Source organism: Balaenoptera musculus, chromosome 17 (genome assembly GCF_009873245.2).
Source record: "Balaenoptera musculus isolate JJ_BM4_2016_0621 chromosome 17, mBalMus1.pri.v3, whole genome shotgun sequence".
NCBI lineage: Eukaryota > Metazoa > Chordata > Mammalia > Artiodactyla > Balaenopteridae > Balaenoptera > Balaenoptera musculus.
This window is the reverse complement of record NC_045801.1, coordinates 12678247-12699706: the sequence shown is the minus strand read 5'-3', so window position 1 is coordinate 12699706 and position 21460 is coordinate 12678247. Positions and strand designations below refer to the sequence as shown.

Below are 21460 nucleotides of genomic sequence, written 5' to 3'. Positions count from 1 at the left end.
CCTGTCCTCTCGCTTGCGCTTGCAGGGGTGTCTGGCTCTGGCTCTCCCGCCCCGGTTAGGCAAGGACAGTGGAGCAGGAGGCGTCCAGCTGGGAGCGGCTGTGGTGTCGCAAGACCTGGGCCTGCCTCTGGCTCCAGGCGTGTCCCCCTGAGGGTTTTGCAGGGAGTCTGGGCAGGTTCTGGCCAAACGCACGCTCCTCTTTGCAGACTCTCGAAGGTGCCCACGACGCACACCTCAGTAAGCACGACCTGTGTGTACTTGGCGCCTGGAATTGCCTGAAGGACAGCACTTTCTCATCGTTAGCTAATTTGGAAAATGAACGGAAGGGAGATACCTTTGAATTTCTGCAAGTGTGAAGAATGATGTCTGTCATTCAGGTGTGTTCTTGGCTGCTGAGAAACCATTGGCTGCCTTTCAGTTACCGGGCTGCTGGAGTTGGTAATAATGGCTAACACGTGCTGAGCTCCTTCTGTGGGTGCGGGCCCTGCCATGCACTTTGCCTGCATTATCTCGTTTTATCCTCCCAGCAGCCCCATGAAGCCCTCTAAGGGCAGGTGTTAATTTCTGCGGAGGAAGGTGAAGCTTCGAAATGCTAATAAATAAGCCTCCTGGTGTGCACAGTGAGTAAGGAGACAGGATGCAAGTGGGCTGTTGTGATTCCAGAGCCTGAGTGGGGATATTTCCCTTCCGGAATCTCTCTGCTCTACTCCTTCTGTTAATCGGTGATTCAGAACCGTTCACTTTTCCTTTGGAATCTTTTTGCCTTCTCTCCGTTAAAGCAACAGTCTCCATCATTCTGGCCAGGCACAGTGACTGACACAGTAGGTTTGCAATAAATGCTCAGTGGATGACTATCCAGCGTGAGCATTAATTGAGCAGCTACTAGCTGCTAAGCAGCTGCAGGATTGGGTTCTGGGAAACGGGGAATTTAAGGATAACATAGCTGCTATCCTCAAGCTGCTCACCCACAGCTTTGTAATGGAGAAAGCTCAGATCCAAATGATGGCAGCTCAGTGTGGGACTAGGGCCGTGGAGAGAATAAGGCCTGTGTGCTTTTAGAGCATCCCAGTTCCGCATATTGGGTCACTGTGCCGGAGCAAACGGGCCAGAGGTGACAGGCTTGGGATTTGAACTGATGTGGTGTCTGCCTTTATGTGGTGGGAGCGATGCGGAAGGGGCAGCAGTGGATTTAGCTGTAAGTCACAGGCGTATGATGAGAAGATTGGGGAAGGCACAGTGAGAGAAAGGGCTTTGCAGGATGAGTAGAAGTTCACCAAGAAGGCTGAGCAGTTGGAAAGACAGCAGAAGCAGAGGCCCAGGGGAGAGTCAGTGAGTGACATGTCCAGTGTGCTCAGACTGCAGGGGTGGCTGTAGCTAAAGCTGAAACTTTAAGAGCTGGGACCGTGGGACCTCAATCCCAGCTCAGCTTATTACCGTCTGTGTTATAGATTTTGCGGTTTTTTTCAATACACCAATTTGAGGTGTGTGCTGCCTAGAAGACAATAGGTAAATATTAGCCGTGGGCATTACCTTCAGCCTGACTGTGAAGCAGTTGACTGTCATCCTGCAGGTTTGAGACTGAGAAGCAAAATGATTAGATGTGTCCCATGATCTGTTCATCCTCAAAGGAAGGTCCTCATCCTCCTCACGGCTTAGACTGAGGTGCCGCTGGGCGCTCAACATGCGGGTTTCTTTCGACATGACCCTTTGGGTGCCAGTGTGTGTAAGAGGAAGCAGGAAGTGATGAGATGTGTTGTGAGCTGTACTGAGTTTTCTGTGCTGACTGGGGGAGAAATCAGAGTATTTTAGCTGCACAGCGTCCCCTCCTGCACCATCTGTGATCTGTTTCTCCTCCCGTTGCTATGGTTTGCGGGGTCCAGGGGGTCTGCTGGGGCTGCATGCTCCCTGGAGCCCATCTAAAGGATTAGAAGAGCTCCAGCCAGGCGTCATGAGGAATGAGTGCTCAGGCATCTATTCTCCTTTTTCTTTTTCCTCTTCCAGTTCCTTCCTCTCCTCTAAACCACGCCACGTTTTCAGGATTTAGAGTGTATTCTTTTCCTTTTTATCTTTTCCCCCTTTGGAGACAAAAGGAAGTATACAGTTCTGCTACTTCCTAGTTAGGTGACCTTGGACAAGCCACCCCAGTGAGCCTTAGCTGTTCATCCGTGAGATGCATCAGTAGCCGCTTCGGAGGGGTGGGTGGGCACAAAGCGAGACCCTGAGCCTCAGGAGCCCAGCTCGTGGCTGGCCCAGAAGGGTGCTCAGTAAGGGTAACCCCCTCACTCCCTCCCAGCAGCAACCACTCACAGCCTCACTTTATCTCAAAGGCCTCACACTGAAGAGAGAGCAGTTAGCCCCCAGGCACAGAGCTTCTCCAGTGAGCCCTGCGGCATCCCTGCATCACTGCCTCACCCTGTATCACTATCGCCCTCTATCACTGTGTCACCCTGCATCACTGTATAATCCTGCATCACTGTCGCCCCGCATCACTATCACCCTGCATGTCTGTCACCTGAGGGACCTATAGGGTAGACCGCTCCCCAGGCCTACTGGTCAGAATTGCTGTGGGTGGACCTTGGGGGGTCTGTATTGTGACAAGCCCCTAGGTGACTCTTAGGCACACTCAGGTGTGAGACCCACTGGCCCAGAGAAACCTTTTGGGAGCCTAGTACTGAAACTCACACCGCGAAGGCACTCGGTAAATAGGGAGTGATTCATGTACACCGCACACACAGCAGTGTCTCTCTGTGTGTGTGTGTGTGTGTGTGCGTGTGCATGTGCGTGTGCGTGTGTGTGATGTTGAACTTGACTTGCCGTGGATGCTGTGATGCCATGCCACTCAGTTCCCACGGATCTCTGGAGACTTAAGTTCCCCAAGTCAGGGTTTTTTTTTTTTTAAATTAATTAATTAATTAATTAATTTATTTAGCTGTGTTGGGTCTTTGTTTCTGTGCGAGGGCTTTCTCTAGTTGCGGCAAGCGGGGGCCACTCTTCATCGCGGTGCGCGGGCCTCTCACTATCGCAGCCTCTCTTGTTGCGGAGCACAGGCTCCAGACGCGCAGGCTCAGTAGTTGTGGCTCACGGGCCCAGCTGCTCCGTGGCCTGTGGGATCTTCCCAGACCAGGACTCGAACCCGTGTCCCCTGCACTGGCAGGCAGATTCTCAACCACTGCGCCACCAGGGAAGCCCCAAGTCAGGGTTTTTATTTGGACTACGATTCTGTTATGTTTTTAATGCGTTTGAATTTCTGCTGCTTATTTTAAAATTTTCTTTTCCTCCTTTTCTACCTTCCTTCCTTCTGTCTCCTTTCTTTGCCTTCGATAACGTTCATGTTGCCCATGTACTTTCTGTCTCCTGACCCCAGATGCCGATGGGATGGGATGGAAGAGGGGCTTGCCTTTGGTGTGCAGGGGAAGGAGGAGAGGCAGGTGCAAGCCGCTCCGCTTCCCTCATCACTCGCTGGATATTTTAAACTACTCCCTTCTTCCATGGAGCACTGGGGTGACAGCACAGCGGTGATCACTTCCCGAACCTCACAGCCAGCCTGTTGGATTTTTGTTCTGTCATCTCTGCCTCCTGTCCCACCATTGCCACTTTGGATTTACCCAGTGTCCCGTGGGCAGGCAGCTCGCCCCCCGAGTTTACTTAGTGAAATGTGCCCATGTGACTTGAAGGAAAGACCTTTTCCGTGAAAGTCAGAAATGCATTCCAGAGTCACAATCGTGACGTCCCTGGAAGCCCAGCTAATCCAGGTAATAAGAGGAGTTGGAATAAAGGTGATGATTATGGGATGTATGGAGCCGTGGGACGGGGTGGGGAGGGAAGGTGCAGCAGGGTTGTCGGGTGGAAAGCTCTGTTTTGAGGAAACGAGCTTATGCAGAGATGCAGAGGAAGTCAGTCCCCAGCCCCCGAGAGCCCGGGAGCTCAGGGTGCTGGGAACGTGACCCAAATCCTAAAGCAAGGCCAGGGTTTGGTGTCATGATGGATCTGGAGGAGCCTTGTAGTCTGATGGTCCCGAGTTCAGTGCCACCCCTTGAGAGCGGTGTAACATCGGGCAAGATGCCTTCCCTCTCCATGCTGACATTTCTGTAGTTTGGGGATTTGAGACCTGTCTCTGGGGTTGTGAGCATTAATGGGGATTAAATGGGGGAATTAAAAAGGGCCTCTTCTGTGACTGGCGATTAATAAACGCTGTTTCTCGTCTTCCTCCTTCTACCCCTCCCACTACCCTGAGCATCTTTTCCCTTCTTCTCAACTTGTACACCTCTCAGGCTACACATGATCCATCCATGAAAACAGCTCCAATCCCGCGCAGGACTCCCTGAGGTCCTGGAGCACGTCCATTGCAGTTTGTGGGCTCAGTCCTTCAGTGCAGTTTGTGGGCTCAGTCCTTCAGTGCAGTTTGTGGGCTCAGTCCTTCAGTGGACTGTTTATTTCCCATAGCCCCGTTGCTTTAATGAGATTTGAAGCTCTTTGCAGGCAGGGTGTGAGATCTTGACTTTCCTTCGGAGTTACTTTCTTGGAGAACATAATGCTTCCTAGAGCTTCTCTATTTGGAGTCTTCAAGGGTGGGTTCTACTGTCCTGTAAAGAACTGTCTCTTTAGTCACTGTTGGGTGGCTCAGTTCCGTGGCCCTTCGTCCCCTTTCTTCCTGGGATTTGACTGACAGTTGGGTCTTTGCTGACCTTTCCCTGCGGTTCTTTATGGGCAAAAGCAAACAGAAGGAACTTAAAAAAAAAGACTTTGAAGGCTTGTCATCTGTAGAAGGAAAGTGTTCATGGCCTTCTCAGCTCATTTCAGTGTCTTAATCACCTTCAGGGTGTAAAGGATCATGGAGGTGAGCTGATTAAATGGAAGGTTTTCTTTTATTGAGGACCTATTATGTGTAAGGGCTTGTATAGGTTAATTCTAATTTTCCCCCCTAATTGTGCAAGGCAGGACCTATTTTGCAGGGAGGCAAGTAGATTCAGAGAACTGAAGTTCAACGTTTCACAGCTGTTTGGTAAGCATTGGAGCTAGAATTCTCACCCTGGTCTGTTTGTCTATAAAATGCTGGTCATCGCTGGGCACGGCTTCCCTCCCGCCCACCCTGCTGTCTGTCTTTCCATGCATCCGTCTGTCTACCTGCCTCTTTCTCTCTCTTAAGATTGCTGGTGCTATTTCTCTCTGGTCTGGTCTAGTTAATGAAAAAGAAAGCTATTGTGAAGTAATCCCAGGGATCTGTAATCAAAACAGCTATACCCCCAAAACGGGTGGGTCTGTAGGACAGTCTATGACGAGTGTGGTGCCATCACATTCTACCTGGGTGGACGCTGCTCCCAGGTTTCTCCAGGCCCATTTGTCTTCTCACCTGCAGGTGGGGAGAAGCAGTCAGGGGTCAGTTATTTTGGGGAGACCCACTGCCGCACTCCCACCCTGTCATCCCTGAGCCTGGTGGGAATGATGTGATGGGCAAACGTCCCACTCTGACGAGGAGCCTTCTGGAGCAGCATGTTGTGGGCAACACGAGACACTTACCTCGGGAAAAGAGCAAGGCCCGGGACCCACCAACAGGTCATTGGGTCGGGGCGTTCTGGTCAGTTCCTGGCAGTGGATACTGATGCCTCGGGAGTCTCTGTTCGTTGCATTTTCTAGCGACCAGACTCCCAAGAGCCCTCCCCAACTCTGTCTTCCAGAACCTTCTTATCCTGTCACCCTGCCCCCTGTCTTTCCCTCCATATCCCCCTTCTAAGGCAGGACAGCCTAGTGGTTAGGCAAAAAGGCTGTGGAGGCAGAGTACCAGGGCTCCTATCTCAGGGTCTCCGACTCCCGCATGGCTTTGGGCGTACAGCTTGCTGTGTGCCAGTGTCCCCTTTTGAAAACGAGTTCCTACCTCACAGCATTGTTGAGGTTACACAACATAAGACAACCAGCGCTCTCGGAGCGAGCTTGCAGGAGGTATGGCCCTGCTCTGCCAGGCTTCTGGTCACGCTGGCTTCAGGAGCAGTGCCTCTCCCAGGCATCGTGTGCCCAGCCCACCCTTTTCGCTCAAGATTTGCTTCTTATTCTGCATCCCACAGGTCTTAGCTAGGCCACCCTGGGCAAGTCACTTTACCTCTCTGGGCCTTGTTTCTCAGCTGTTCAGTGAGGAACCAGATTATTTCCAAGGTTTCTTGTGCTCTGACATGCTGGGGCCTCTCACATTCAGTGTGGTCCAGCCTCTCCTCCTCTGCCGATCACCCACTACCCTGCCATGGGAACCCGGCCATCACCAGCATATCCGATTATGGCCATGCACCATCTGCCCGTTCATATCTCTGGATCTCCTGGTGTAGCCTGAAAGCTCCCTGAAGGCAGGGATCCTGTCTTTCTTGACTGATGTGATTTCCAGCTCCTAGCACCATGCCTGACATTGTGAGCATTCAATGTGCAGTTACGATTAGTCACTTACTATTCCAGCCAACATTTACTGAACCTCTGCTGAGTTCTCAAGGGCTGTGCAGGTCTCCGGGAGCCTGGCTGAACCCGAATGTCAGAATTTTTAAAGACTGGCTCTGATCGGTGGAGGTGGAGGTGGAGGTACTTGGCCTTAGATGGTTCAGTGCAGAGGAACTTCAGTGCCTTGCTGACTTCGGTGAGTGGGGCAGGGCTCAGTCTGCATCTCCCAAGCAACAGTACTGGCTGATCAGGACGGTTGAGGTGATGCTGACTTTCTGCTGAGTCAGGAGCCCCCGTGGGCAGGTCTGGGCACCGAGCATTTTGTATACAGTCTCCTCCACATACGAACCCCGGAGGACATGCATTTCGATTCCTCGTTTTCATTCAGCAGGTGAGGAAGCGCTTCCAAAGAGCCTAAGGGCTGTGCCCGTGGCCAGTGAGCAACTGACCCCATTGTGATTCCCACCCTGGTTTATCTGGCCCCCGAGCCCCCATCCTCTGAATGAGGAATTGGGCGAGTGGGGGGTGGGGGGAGAGGGGGAGCATGGGCTGGAAGGCTTGGAAATTCCAAGGCAGCTGATCCGTGTCATCCCAGCACACACTGGGGAGAAACTGAAACGAAGCAAAAATAGAGTCAGTCAGCAGTCGGACAGCTGCCGCTTTCCCTGGGAACAAATCTGCTTGATTTATCTCCCCAGGTTAGGCAGGCCCCAGCTCTCGGGGTATCACTGAGAAATAATATGGACACGGCTGGAGAAATTGCCGCCGCTCCCTTCCTCAGAAAAAGATAAAGCAGACACCTGCTTGGTAGCAGCTGTGTTGATGGAGTCTTGCGTACCTGAGAGAGAGCGAGGCCAGCTAAGGTGGTGCGAGCTTTACCGACTGGATCCTCCCCTTGGGGAACTGGTCCGTCCTCCCCACAGCTGGCCCCCCCCCACCCCCCCGGTAGCTTTCAGAGGTGGCGCGGTCAGCATCTGCTGACTCTTGCTCCTACTAAAATTAACACTCTGACTGATCACTGCTGCAAGAGAGGGAAAGACAGAGAGAGAGAAAACATACATACAGAGTCCAGGAGGCCCAGAAGCAGAGAGAGAGCTTGGAACCCAGCCAGGCACACACTAGGAGACACGCTCTCCGGCTCCCACCGTCACAGGCAGAGAGACTGTGTTTCTCTCCCAATGTCGGCGCCGGGGGGCTGCGTGACCTGGCCTTGTGCATTCCAGTCTCTGCCAACCCCGGATCCCTTAAGCCTTCCTATTCCCAGAGCACTCCTCTGTGCATCCCATCTTTAGGGGAAGCTGGTATTTTAGAAAGATGCTCTGTTGATGTCGGGTAGGACATAGAGGCAGGCTATTTCTCGTTTTTCTTCAACATGTTCACTACCGGGCAGCGGTCAGCTGTTGGAAATACCTGGTAGGGAGGGTCAAGAATGAAATGACCTATTTGGGCCTGACAGAGGCAGAGGCTAAGAGGGGGAAGACTCAACCAAGAGAATCGGGCCAGGGGCTGTATTTTCTTGGGGGGCAATTCCATGTCAAATTCCGTGTCACTAGGCCAGAGCGAGCTTATTTGTGAAGTGTTTCCCTAAGCACCCTCCCCGGGGCAGGGTCAGCTGTAAGGCAGCAGGGCATGAAAATACAAGGCAGAGAAACCTAGAAGGGGCCATTCCCAGGCCTGAGCGGGTGTTGCCACGTCTTCAGTATTCCAGCAAACGTACTTGCACAGGAGACATGAAAAAAAAATGTTACTTAACTTTTTATTGAGGTTACATGCATAAAAAAGCACACATATCAGAAACATATAAAACAGCTTGATAAGACATCCAGTGTAACCGCCACCGGGATGGATAGAACACTGCCAGCGTGTGAGAAGCCCCCTCCTGACCCCTTCCCATCACTGACTGTCCCTTCCCCCCTCACTCAGATAACCTTGTCCTGACTTCTAACAGCATAGATTAGGTTGACATGTTTATGTCTTTAATATAAATGACATCACAATGCATTCCCTTGGGTCTGGCTTCTTTCACTCAAAATTACATTTGTGAAATGTATTCACATGCTACGTGCGGTTGTAGATCATTCTCGTTGCTCTGTAATATTCCTGTGTGTGTGTGTGTGTGTGTGTGTGTGTGTGTGTGTGTGTGTAATATCCATTCTCCTGCTGGGGGGCATTTGAGTAGTTTCCAGTGTGTGGCTGTCACGAGTAGTGCTGCCATGAACATCCGACAACATATCTTTTGGTGAACATCGGTACACATTTCTGTGAGTTTATACCTAAGCGTGGAATATGTAAAGCATATATTCAGCTCCGGTGGATAATGCAAAACAGCTTCCCAAAGTGGTTGTTTGTCTTTCTTTCTTCAGAATGTCTGTGCACCAGCTTGTATGAAAATTCCACTTCCCCAGCCAAGCCAATCCTGGGTATTGCCGGTGTTTTTTATTTTGGCTAATCCATTACAGGAAGAGCAAATGACCCAAAAGGAGTCACCTAGCAGAGGAAACAGAACTGCTCCCTGAGGGAGAAGTGTTGCCGTTTGATGGTCCTAGAAGCCGTGGTGTGCAGCGCCCTGCCTCCTGCGTTCTTGCAGGTGGAGTCCGTGGCAGAGCCGCCTTCTTGCGAGAGCATCAGCTCTGCCCCTGCCCCCTGGTCAGGGACCACCGCTTTGCTGTAGTAATGCCCAACAGACCATGGAATAACTCTTCCCCAGGTGACAGAGCTTTAATGTGCCCAGCCCCAGCAAAACAAACTGGGCTTCGTGCTTGCCTGTGGGCCTCAGTAAACATTTAACAGACTGTGTGCCCCCTTCTCTCCCCTGCCATTAACCGGGGCTGGTGCCATAAATCCCTGCTCCCCTCCTGCCGTAAGCAGCCCCTCTCAGCTGACCCGACTCCGGTCCTAACTTTCTGGTGCGGTGCTGCTCCTGGGCCGGAGCCGAGGAGGAAAGAGGGGCGGGTGTGAGGGGTCCTGGGACAGACCGCCCTGGATGGGTGGGAGGCCGCCTCCATTTGATGTGTGAAATAAGGGCTGACCCTGAGCTCTTGGTGTGCGCCCAGCAACATGCTGAGCGCTTTATGTTCATTATTTCATGTCAGCCTCACAGCACTTCCAAGAAGTGGGTAGATGTGATTTACTCCCATTTTACAGATGAGGAAACCAAGGGTGAAAAATATTTCCCCAGAGTAACATAGCTAGTAAATTTGGTAGCTTGACTTCCAACTCTAATGTTTAAACCACTCTCCTGTACTTTTGTCTTGGGGCCTGATATTTAGACGTTTAAGCTTCCTTTTGAACCCATCTTTCTCTTGGGTCTAAAAGCTGTGTCAGGTCGGTTTAAATGGAACAAGGGGAGCTCACTGTTTGACCTCTGGTCACTGAAGAATGAGTAACACAGAGGATGGATGCCCTTTGGCATGGTTGCAACGATAGATGGAATAATGACCCCCAAAGATGCCCATGTCCTAGTCCCCAGAACCTGTGAATATGTTACCTTACTTGTCACAAGGGACTTTGCAGATAAGATTAAGGTTCAGGACCTTGAGACAGATTATCTTGGATCATCTGGGTGGGTCCAGTGTAATCTCATGGGACCTGAGAAGTGGAAGAGGGAGGCAGAAGAGTCAGAGGAGATGAGATGATGGAAACTGGGTCCGAGAGATGCTGTGATGGAGGAAGATGGAGGGAGGGGCCACTAGCCAAGGAATGTGGGCAGCCTCTAGAAGCTGGAAGAGACAAGGAAGTGGATTCTTCTTAGAACCTTCAGAAAGGAACTCAGCCTGCCAACACCTTGATTTTAGCTTAGTGGGACCTGTGTTGGACTTCTGGCCTCCAGAACTGTAAGCTCATGAATTGTGTTGTCTTATACCACTAAGTACTGGAAAAGGTGTAATTGCAGCAATGGTTGCTATTGATGACAGTTGGCGTAACGGTCAAGCTCATGGGCTTTGGAGCCAGGTTGCCTGATTTCAAATCCCCGTTCTGTGGTTTTTCTAGCTGTGTGACCTTGGGCAAGTGACTTAAGCTGTCTAGGCCTCAGCTTTCTCATCTCTGAAGTCAGATGAGAATGATCTATAACACATAGGGTTGTGGTGAGGATTAAATGGGGATTCTATGCAGGGGGAATGCTTGGAACTGAGTTTTAGCCACGGCCCTTCGGGTAGGCATCCCGGATCAGGGCGCAGACTTAGGAGACAGATTGGGCTCAGATTCGGGCTGCACTCTTCCTAGTTGTCTATGGCTGTCTTTCCTCATCTGGAAAATAAGGGCAGGAGTCTCAGGGTGGTTGGGGGTTGCATCAGATGGGGGCCAGAGCTTTTGGCAGGGTAAATGGTGCTCCATAAGGGCAGGTATTGTTATCATTGGTGGGTAGGTGGCTGTTGAGCCCCAAGCCCTAAGCATTGTGGATCCGTCTGTTCTTCAGTTATCTTTAGAGTAAGTTAAATATGCTGGGTTAGGAGACCAAGGTCTCCCCATATAGCCAGAACAGTACTGAGTACCTAGTAGGCGCTCAGCAGTTGCTGAAGGAATGAATAAAAAAGGAACAGGCCCCAGGCCCTGCCCCGAAGACGTTCAGTTCATAGCACAGGACAAGGCCTGGAAGGATGCCAAGGCTTTGTGGTTATCTTTAAAAAGAAACAAAACAGAGAACTACTTCCTACCAGCTGACCCCAAACCCCCTCAGCTGGGACCTCTGGGCCCTGCAGGGGAGCCCAGGGCAGTGTGCCAGGCCTGGCTGTGCTGGTAACTCCCTAAGCCAGCCACCTAACCTTTCTGGAACTTTCTGTCCTCCTCTTTATAACGGGCATACCTCAGCCCCTTTGCCCTATTTGGATAGTTCCTAAGGGGGAACCCTAAGCAGTAGAAAGTTCCCTTGGTGAGAGGGCTTTGGTGCCTGTAGGACACTCCGCCCACCCCCCACCCCCACCCCGCCCCGTCTCTGGCCTCACCTCTATTTTAGTGTCAGAGCTGCAGGGCCTTATTTTTAGTGATTCCCCTCTCAGCGTATTAAGTCAAACATAAGGAAGGAAGAATAACTGCTGCTCTGGGTCCGTGATTGTAACAAGATCGATTTTTCTCCTTCCCATCCCCAGGCCTTGATCTTTTGACCAGAAAGGAATTAAAAAGATGGTCCCTTGTGATGGCTGCGCCTGTCAGCCGCGTGGAGCTTCCTTGAAGGATTTTCTGAGCCATGTGGATGTACAGTGATTCTCGGCGCCTGAGGAGTAACGCTGGTGGAAGCGCTCTCTCCAGTGACACACACCCGCCCCATTTCTGGATGCTAAAGGTGGTTTTAGGAAGGCCCTGGCTGAGTGCCTCGCGGATTCCTGCAGCCTGGACGCCCCTGGTGGACGGAGGACTGAAGCTTCCTGCCCTTGCTGCCGACAAGGAGTGTTCGGCTGGGGCTCTGCCAGCTCCCTTGGGGGTTCCCTGTGAAACGTAAGGCCCATCTCTTCCTTGTTCACGTATCTCCCGCGTGTTCTGTCCAGCACCCACCTGGGCTTCAGGTGCTGCTTCCCTGGCTGGCGGGAGAGAGGTCACCACCACGTGGCCGGCTCTCAGAAGGGGCTGGCATTTAACGAGCTCGCTCTGTGTGTCTGGCATCTTGCTGGGTGTGTGTGGGGGACAGATGGAAATGGAAAGGTGCCTCCAAGGAGCCGTCACTGATGTTGTCATCGTGCCTGTCACCCTCTACTGATTTTCCTCGTTCGTGTGTCTGTTCTCATCTACTAGATCATATGTGCCTTGAAGGCCGGGGCCTCTTCCGCGTGGCTCTGTGTCTCCAAGACACTGTATAGTGCCTGGCACGTCTCCTGCTGCAGAAAGGGTGAATGAGGACACGATCGTTAGCGAGTTAAGACACTGCAGAGTAAACAGGGAGGGTAGGCATGGGGAGAGGATTTTCTGGCTCTGTCCTTACAGCTGGAAACCGAGAACTGAGTGTCCACTGGGTGCCTGTGGAGCCAGAAGGGCCTGGGTTGGAATCTGTAACCCGTATCTGTGGAGTGACTCGGGACAAGTGACTGCTGGATTCCTTGCCCTTCTCTACTCAGTGGGGGTGACTTATCGTCGTCCTTCATAGGGTTGGTGTTGGTCCCAAAATAGTCGTGCACGTGCCGACACCCAGCGTCGTGCCTGGCACACGGCAGATGCTCAGCACGTGGTAGGGAAGGTCACTCATGGCTGCTTGGGGGAAGGCTTCCAGGAAGGAGGGGTGTTGCTTGGGCCTTGGAAGTCTTTCTGAGCAGAGCCAGGTGGGCCGTGCTGGCCTTTGAACTGGGAACTGCTGGTTGGCGTGGACAGTTGATCAAAGGTCCCAGTCCCCAGAGCCCACGGAAGGCCGAGTGGCCGGCCGGCAGCAGGTGAGGGAAAGGAGCTTCCTGTCCGCGTGAGGGAGGGAGCAGCCGGACTTGGGCCCGGCGACGGAGGACTCCCGCAGTTCTGCAGTTGACAGGCTCTCCTGACCAGGCAGCTGTGAGGTTGGTGGCTCTGAGGGATGTTGGCCCAGCGTTGGGCTGCCCACAGGAGAGTGGCAGCTCCAACAGCCAGTGCCCCGTGTGCTCAGGTCACCTGGGGCCACCTGGCACTTGGCTGCCAGGACGGCATGAGGGGCGGTGCCTGGGGTTCGATTTTGGTTGCGTTCTTTCCGGTTCCGCTCAGGCCCGACGGCACTTCTGAGCACGGCTTTCCCTGACCTCCTCGTGGAAGTAATGTCCCTCTGGTTATTCCTGGCTGTCCTGGTCCACAGCTCCTCCATGCGTTGTAATATTATAACCACTTATGCAAGGTATTTGATTTCCTGTCTTTCTCCCACCCTAGAAGGTAATCTGAGGTCAGGAGACATGTGTGCCTTGTTCACAGCCTAAACACACAGCAGGCCTCTTATTTACTGCGTCCTAGTTGATCAGATCAGGTGGTGATTCAGTGCTTTTCTTTCAGCTGCTGTGAAAAGGACAGACTAGAGGCAGACATGCTTTTTGAGCATCTCTGTAACTTGATCAGCCCAACAGTTCCCCTGGCAGGCAGTGGTGTGCCCATTTTACAGTTGAGAACTTTGAGCGACCATGTAACTTGCCCAAGGTTATTTATGCAAGAGAAGGCAGAGCAGGAGGCTGAGAAGGGTGTGGTGTGTGTGTTGTGTGGTGTGTGTGTGAGGTGTGTGTGTGTGTTGTGTGTGTTGTGTGTGTGTGGTGTGTGTGCTGTGTGTGTGCTGTGTGTGGTGTGTGTGGTGTGTGAGGTGTGTGTGGTGTGTGTGTGTGTGGTGTGTGTGTGTGTGGTGTGTGTGGTGTGTGTGGTGGGTGTGTGTGTGTCTGTGGTGCGTGTGGTGTGTGGTGTGTGGTGTGTGGTACGTGTGTGTGTGGTGCGTGTGTGTTGTGTGTGTTTTGTGTGTTGTGTGTGTGTTGTGTGTGTGGTGTGTGTGGTGTGTGGTGTGTGTGTGGTGTGTGTTTGTGTGTGTAGTGTGTTTGTGGTATGTGTGTTTGTGGTGTGTGTGTGTGTTGTGTGTGTGTGCTGTGTGTGTGTGTGTTGTGTGAGGTGTGTGTGTGGTGTGTGAGGTGTGTGTGTGTGTGGTGCGTGTGTGTTGTGTGTGTGTGTTTTGTGTGTTGTGCGTGTGTTTGTGGTGTGTGTGTGGTGTGTGTTTGTGGTGTGTGTGGTGCGTGTGTGTTGTGTGTGTGTTTTGTGTGTTGTGTGTGTTTGTGGTGTGTGTGTGGTGTGTGTTTGTGGTGTGTGTGGTGTGTGTGTGCTGTGTGTGTGTGGTGTGTGTGGTGCGTGTTTGTGTGTGTAGTGTGTTTGTGGTATGTGTGTTTGTGGTGTGTGTGTGCTGTGTGTGTGCTGTGTGTGTGTGTTGTGTGAGGTGTGTGTGTGGTGTGTGAGGTGTGTGTGTGTGGTGTGTGAGGTGTGTGTGTGTGTGTTTGTGTATGTGTTGTGTGAGTGGTGTGTGTTGTGTGTGTGTGCTGTGTTTGTGGTGTGTGAGGTGTGTGTGTGTGGTGTGTGTGGTGTGTGTGGTGTGTGTGTTGTGTGTGTGTGTTGTGTGTGTGTGCTGTGTGTGTGCTGTGTGTGGTGTTTGTGGTGTGTGTGGTGTGTGTGTGTTGTGTGTGTGGTGTGTGTGTGTGGTGTGTGTGTGTGGTGGGTGTGTGTGTGTGGTGCGTGTGGTGTGTGTGTGTCTGTGGTGCGTGTGGTGTGTGTGTGTGGTGTGTGGTGTGTGGTACGTGTGTGTGTGGTGCGTGTGTGTTGTGTGTGTTTTGTGTGTTGTGTGTGTGTGGTGTGTGTGTGGTGTGTGTTTGTGGTGTGTGGTGTGTGTGTGTGGTGTGTGTTTGTGTGTGTAGTGTGTTTGTGGTATGTGTGTTTGTGGTGTGTGTGTGTTGTGTGTGTGTGCTGTGTGTGTGTGTTGTGTGAGGTGTGTGTGTGGTGTGTGAGGTGTGTGTGTGTGTGTGGTGCGTGTGTGTTGTGTGTGTGTGTTTTGTGTGTTGTGCGTGTGTTTGTGGTGTGTGTGTGGTGTGTGTTTGTGGTGTGTGTGGTGCGTGTGTGTTGTGTGTGTGTTTTGTGTGTTGTGTGTGTTTGTGGTGTGTGTGTGGTGTGTGTTTGTGGTGTGTGTGGTGTGTGTGTGCTGTGTGTGTGTGTGGTGTGTGTGGTGCGTGTTTGTGTGTGTAGTGTGTTTGTGGTATGTGTGTTTGTGGTGTGTGTGTGCTGTGTGTGTGCTGTGTGTGTGTGTTGTGTGAGGTGTGTGTGTGGTGTGTGAGGTGTGTGTGTGTGGTGTGTGAGGTGTGTGTGTGTGTGTTTGTGTATGTGTTGTGTGAGTGGTGTGTGTTGTGTGTGTGTGCTGTGTTTGTGGTGTGTGAGGTGTGTGTGTGTGTGGTGTGTGTGGTGTGAGTGGTGTGTGTGTTGTGTGTGTGTGTTGTGTGTGTGTGCTGTGTGTGTGCTGTGTGTGGTGTTTGTGGTGTGTGAGGTGCGTGTGTTGTGTGTGGTGTGTGTGTGTGGTGCGTGTGTGTGTGGTACGTGTGTGTGTGGTGCGTGTGTGTGTGTGGTGCGTGTGTGTTTTGTGTGTGTGTGGTGTGTGTGTGTGTGTGTGTGTGTGTTTTGTGTGTGTGTGTGTGGAGCACTGCCTGCTGTGGAATGCTCCTGGGGTCCTTAGGACGGGGTTCCTCTTTGTCACCTGGGAGAGACGGGCTTTCAGGAAGAGCTCTGTGCTCCCTGTATCGCGGAAGCAGGCCCCATGCCGGGCCGCGGGACCAGGTGTGGTTGGAGTCACAGTACAGCAGCCCCTGGGGTCCACGGTGTGCTAGGAGGAATTGGTGACAGTTGCTATGCTCGCTGCTGTCCACGGCCAAGCAGGACAGGGAGAGGAGTCCTCCGGGGCGGGCTCTTGAGGGTCTGGGGGTCCTTGGAGGGTTGGGAGGTTGGGCTGGGCTTGCAAAGGCCATCAGAGCTCTTCCTGGGGACATGAGGGGCTCAGCTAGGCAAGTGAGTGGGGACACCGAGGCACGGCACTGCCCCTTCCGCTTCTGCCCTCCCAGGCCCCTCGCATGTCTTCTGCCATCTCCCCGCGCCCTCCTGCTGCAGAGTTGCGCCCTCACTTATCACATGGCCCGCAGCCCTGCTTTTTCTCCTTTTATCAGTTACTCCCTAGAATAACCCCATTGTGGTGGTCTGGGTTCTCTCCCGCTCCTCCCGGGAGGGGGTGGGTGGGCTTGGGCACCGGAAGGCACAGAATGGTCACGGCGAGAAGTAAGGTGCCCGCTCTCCCCCGCTCTGGCTGCTCTAAGCAGCTGCCCCGTGTCTGCGAGGGTGCACCCTGCGGGCACAGATGTAGGAATAATCGCCATTTGTTAAGCCACGTTCTGTGCAGGGCACGTGGCAGACCTTATTCCATTCCAGCCCCAGACCAGACCTATGGGGTGGGCCCTAGAACAGTCTCTTTTAGTGTTGAAGTAACTGGGAGCCCAGACAGGCAAAGCAGGTCTCCCCCACGGAACACAGGCAGGATTGGAGCACAGTTCTCACGGATTCCAAAGCCGCTGGTTCACGCGGCTTGGAACTGAGAGACACAACTTCTACTCTCTTCTTAGCCCCCAGTGACTGTGTGACCTCGGGCAGATCACCTCCCTTCTCTGGGCCTTGGTACCCTCATTGCTAGGGAAACTGTCTCATTTCTCTTCTAGCCTGGGAGTGAAGGCAGCAGCACTTACTCTGGGAAGGCAGGTGTAAGCCAGGATGCTTCTGGCCAGGTGCTGACAGGTGTAAGCCAGGATGCTTCTGGCCAGGTGCTGACACGTGTAAGCCAGGATGCTTCTGGCCAGGATGCAGCCAGGTGCTGCCGGTCCTGGTGGGCCTGGCGCTGCTGCTATGCTGCCATTTTCTGGGTCCACATCGGCTCCTCCAGTTTTTCCTTTGCAATTGTGTGACCAGTTCGCATTTCTGCTTGGCCTAGTATCATCTCACAAGTCTGTTTTTAGCTGCTTGGAAGAACCCATTTTTCTTTGAGCCCTGTTACCCCAGGCTGTTGCTAGAGCATGCCTGACCTTTTTTTAAAAAAATTTAATTAACTGATAGGCCCCTGTGGTGATTGATAGCACACATTCTAGTTGACGGGGGAGGGTCTGGGGGATGCAGGGCTGCCCCCCACCTCCATGGACACCCAGCCAGCATTCCTGGAGATGGCTTAGTGGCCTGCGCCTGTTCTCCCATGGAGAGGCCTGGGCTCCTGGGGTCTGCACAGGCTGAGTCTGGAGACCAGGCTTGTCACTGAACAGCCATGGGGTTGCTTAATGGATGGTGTTTATCAAAGCTTGATTAATCTTCCAACCTGGGGAAGTGGGTGGAACCCCACTTTTACACATGAAGAAACTGAGGTTCAGAGAGATCCGGAAAACTACCAAGATTATCTCAGGAGAGCGCGGAGAAGCTGGCATGCCCTCCGATCTGTCAGCTTTCAGCCTCCCTGCTCCTGCTTGGCCTGTGGTTCTCAAGAGTGCAGTGAGGTGTACAAGATGCCTCTAGGTCATAGAGGGGCAAACTTAAAAAAATTGTTTTATATTTATTTTAACTTGAATTAGAAAAAGACCGTGATTGGCATAGGAGACCTGTGATTTTGCAGCTATTAACTGCTTAGGATGTAGTTATGTAAGTTAAAAAAAGGTCAATTTTGCAAAAATGTTAAGGTAGCAACATGTGGACACAGCTCTCCTGCAGAGGGCTAAATTTGGAGCACATGTCCTTGCTTTGATTGGTGGCACTTTGGCTGTGTGGCCCCGGCCACATCACTGGAGACAGAGTGTTCCTCAGACTGACCTGAGTAGCTCTATGTCACTGTGCTGTTTAGTCCACTGTGATCCTCCCTAAATCCAGAAGATTCATGATGAAACGATTGCACAGCTCAGTCTGAAGCTAGATTGAAAACAAAAAGAATCTCGGAATGATAGTGCTTTATAATCCTATAATTCTGCTCGAATTGACAAAGCCTACTGATCTCAGCTCTGCCAGCTCTATTCTACTTATTGAGCACCAAAGTTTTCCAATCAACTCCTGTATTACTCTCTGGGATTGGATTATGAAGTAGTAAATACTACCACTATGTAATCAATCCATGACTCATTCATTCATTTTTTTATTCATTCATTTCTCCTCAGTAAACAGGGGATAAATATTACCTACCCTATGGGCTTATTGTGAGAATTAAATAAGAGATCATATTGAAGGGCTTACTTCAGTGCCTGACATATAATCAGCACTCAGTGATTATTCGCTATTTTTAAACCAAGTGTTAAAATGGAATTAGAGGAGCCAAACATACAGACCTATGGAAATAAAGACCATTGAGGATGCGTGAGTTACTAATATTGAACGTTAAGTTTAGTTCTGAGTTCCTGGTTAGCACGACACACTGAGTAGGTTATATTTGTGTCTAAATCAAGGCTTGGCAAACCTTTTCTCTCAAGGGCTGAGTAGTAAATATTTTTGGCTTTGTGGGCTGTACAGTTCTGTCACTACTAGTCAGTATCTGCCTCTGTGTCTGGAAAGCAGCCATAGACATTATGTAGATGAATGGACACGGCTGTGTTCCCATAAAACTTTATTTATAAGAACTGGCAATAGGGGCTTCCCTGGCGGTGCAGTGGTCAAGAATCCGCCTGCCAATGCAGGGGACACGGGTTCGAGCCCTGGTCCGGGAAGATCCCACATGCTGTGGAGCATCTAAGCCCGTGCGCCACAACTACTGAGCCTGCACTCTAGAGCCCGCGAGCCACAACTACTGAAGCCCACACGCCTAGAGCCCGTGCTCTACAACAAGAGAAGCCACAGCAGTGAGAAGCCCACGCACCGCAACGAAGAGTAGCCCCTGCTCGCTGCAACTAGAGAAAGCCCGCACGCAGCGATGAAGACCCAACGCAGCCAAAAATAAATTAATTAATTAAAAAAAAAAGAACTGGCAAAGGGCCTACAGGCTATAGTTTGCCCCTTGGTCTAAATGAAGGAAACCTGTTTGTCTTTGAAAGTGAGAGACTCCTCCTGGATATAAACACTAAAAGAAACTTGTTACAAGATGTAGTCTTTATATGAGGCTTGTTAAGCAGTATATGGATGGTGCTTTCATTGGGGTTTTACGGAAAATACAAAAGACCTTCACGCTGTCGGTTCTCTTACCATTTGCATAGCAGACATTTGTTGAAGGCTTACTATGTGCCATCCTCTGATGCTCTGACCCATAGTAAAACCTAAAGACACGTGCATTTTGGCAGGGGCTGCAGCGTTAGCAAGGGGTCATCTTGGTGACTCTTTAGGGTGTCATTTCAGAGGAGTGTTTTCAGTGTTGGATGCTCTTTCCAGCCCCGGAATTACACACAGGCCTCAGTGCTAATTTGAGTGGCAGGCCTGGGCGCCCGGATCCTACCTCACAGGGTGCCTGGGACCGGCTGGGAGATCTTTGCCCTCCTTTGGCTGAGAGCTGCAGTTGTTGGAAGACTGTGGTCTTTGGAGCAAAACACAGCCAGGTTGTGAAACTTTGCTGTTTCATAGCTGTGTGACCTTGCTGTAGTTCCTAAACCTCTCTGAGCCTCACTTTCATCATCCGCAAAGTCAGGACCATAACACCGCTGAATCTTTAGTTCTTACCTGAGTATTTGCTCCTTCAATGTTAGCTCCTCCCCGTGGGGGCCCAGGGGCTGCTGGCCCTCCCTCATCCCAGGAAGCCAGGTCCTGGCTTTTTCAGCTGGAGCCTGAAGTGTGAGAATGGCTGTCCCCTCCTCCTGGGTGAGTGTTTAGTGTAAAAAGTCTTGAGAAAACACTGGCCTGCGGAATTCCGAAGTTAATGAAGGGGGCAGATTCCAGGAGGGTCTCTGTTTGACCTCTCACCCTTTCCCCAACACCCTGTTATCCCTGAGTGGGTTTGGAGGCAATGGAAGGTTTATAGCTACTACACAAAAAAATCTCTCACGCAGTGGGGCAGGGCCATGGCCTTGGCCGCTGGAAGCCTGGGTCAGCGTGGGTGAGTTTGAGCCTTTTCCCTATGGCGCCTGTTTAACCTGGCTAATGTGAGAGGCAAGGCAGGCCATCGGGGGAGAAGGGGAGCATATTTGAGAAAGTTGGGGAATGATTCTCAGTTTCTCCAAAGGAGGGGCGGAGTGAGGGGCTGTGTGAGAAGTTTGAAAGGAGACTCAGTTGCCTTAAAAAAAAGGGGGAACATTTTCTTCATTATTCTGACATTAGAACCCATACATTCTATTCAGTTAGGACTAGTGTAGGATAAAGAGAACACGCTTTTGTGGGTGGCTGCAGTTTCAGGAGATGCTCTCTGCTTCTGCTTTATAGAACCTTCAGGGAAAAGGCTTTGGAGGCCAGAGCTAGGCAGTGACATGCCATGGCTTAGGACGCTGGAGGCTGGAGTCCAGCTCTGTCTGTGTCTGCAACTCTGGGACTTGGGTGGCTATGGTGGGCCTTCGAGGAGCTTCGGGGCCTTGGCTGCGCGCTTGTGTTCCCATCTGCCCTGGTTGCTCTCTCTTCTCACCTGTCACCTTGCTGGCACCCATGGTGGTGGGGGGAAGCTTGGTCCCCCTTTCTTGGTCTTGTTAAAATGTCAGCCGTGCTCATAGCTGGTTTTGCAGGGCAGTTGCTGGCAGTGGGGTCTTTCCCTCCCGTCTACCTATCTGCTACCCTCTATGACTCCGCATGGGGGTGGGGATTTCTGGGGAGAGGGGGTCGGCTCCACCTAATTACCAGGAACGGCCCTGAGCCTCCCCTCCTCCCCCGTGGAGGCTTATCTGGCTCCAACCAAAGAGCAGCTGCTCCCGGTGAGGTCTCTGAGTCACTCAGAGGTTCAGGACTGGGTTTAGCAGGAGGCGATGACATAAACAAATAAACATTAGCCAGGACAAGCTCCCAGCTTTCTGCTCACGCAGGGGCCCTGGAAACTCCTTGTTGCATGTTCGGGGAATATGAGGATACTCATCAGAAAGCGAATTTTCCTGATGGAGAAATGCTCCAGGGAGGTGATGGGGACGTGTTAGAAAATCTGGTGTTTCCTGGCTGTGTAATCTTGGGTAGGATGCTTGGCCTCTCTGGACCTTCATCGCCTCCTCTGTGAAGCTGGTTATTGTGAAATTTAGATGACCTCAGTTGTAAAACCCAGCCAGTGGTTAGTCCCCCTTCTCGGAACCTGACGCAGAGTAAACCCCTGACTTAGGTCAGATTTGCGAGGCGGATTGCTTCTGAGACTGTCCTGTTTTCCGGTTGTTGAGTCAGCTCATGCTGGTCTTGGGACTTCTCTGAGGCCTCAGCTGCTCATCTTTCAATGAAGGGGCGGTCCTTGCCTTGTGCCCCTCGTGCGCTTGTTGAGAGGACCGAATGAGTCACCGCTGGGAAGGTGCCTGAGAGCTGGACAGCGTGGCCGTGTCTGGTTGAGCTTCAGAGCCCAGCGTTGGTGGCTGAGCCTGATTCCTCGGGGAGGGAGTGTGAAGGTGGCAGAGGTGACTGGGTCGAGCACATGCCATAGGGTTAAGGCCAAGTGGCACTAGACCGCCGAGGCGTGTTCAGGATGCAGGCAGCCCCGCCTCCCTTT

General features: G+C 52.0%; 1 long non-coding RNA gene across 12 annotated transcripts in view; it reads left to right on the top strand.

Moving 5' to 3' along the window:
• Positions 1-21460, top strand: part of LOC118883392 — a 378475-nt gene that overhangs the window by 57945 nt on the left and 299070 nt on the right. For all 12 annotated transcript variants that reach the window (XR_005017002.1, XR_005017010.1, XR_005017009.1 and 9 more), the window contains exon 2: positions 11505-11850. This is a non-coding gene — a long non-coding RNA (uncharacterized LOC118883392). The remainder of the gene's footprint in view (positions 1-11504; positions 11851-21460) is intronic.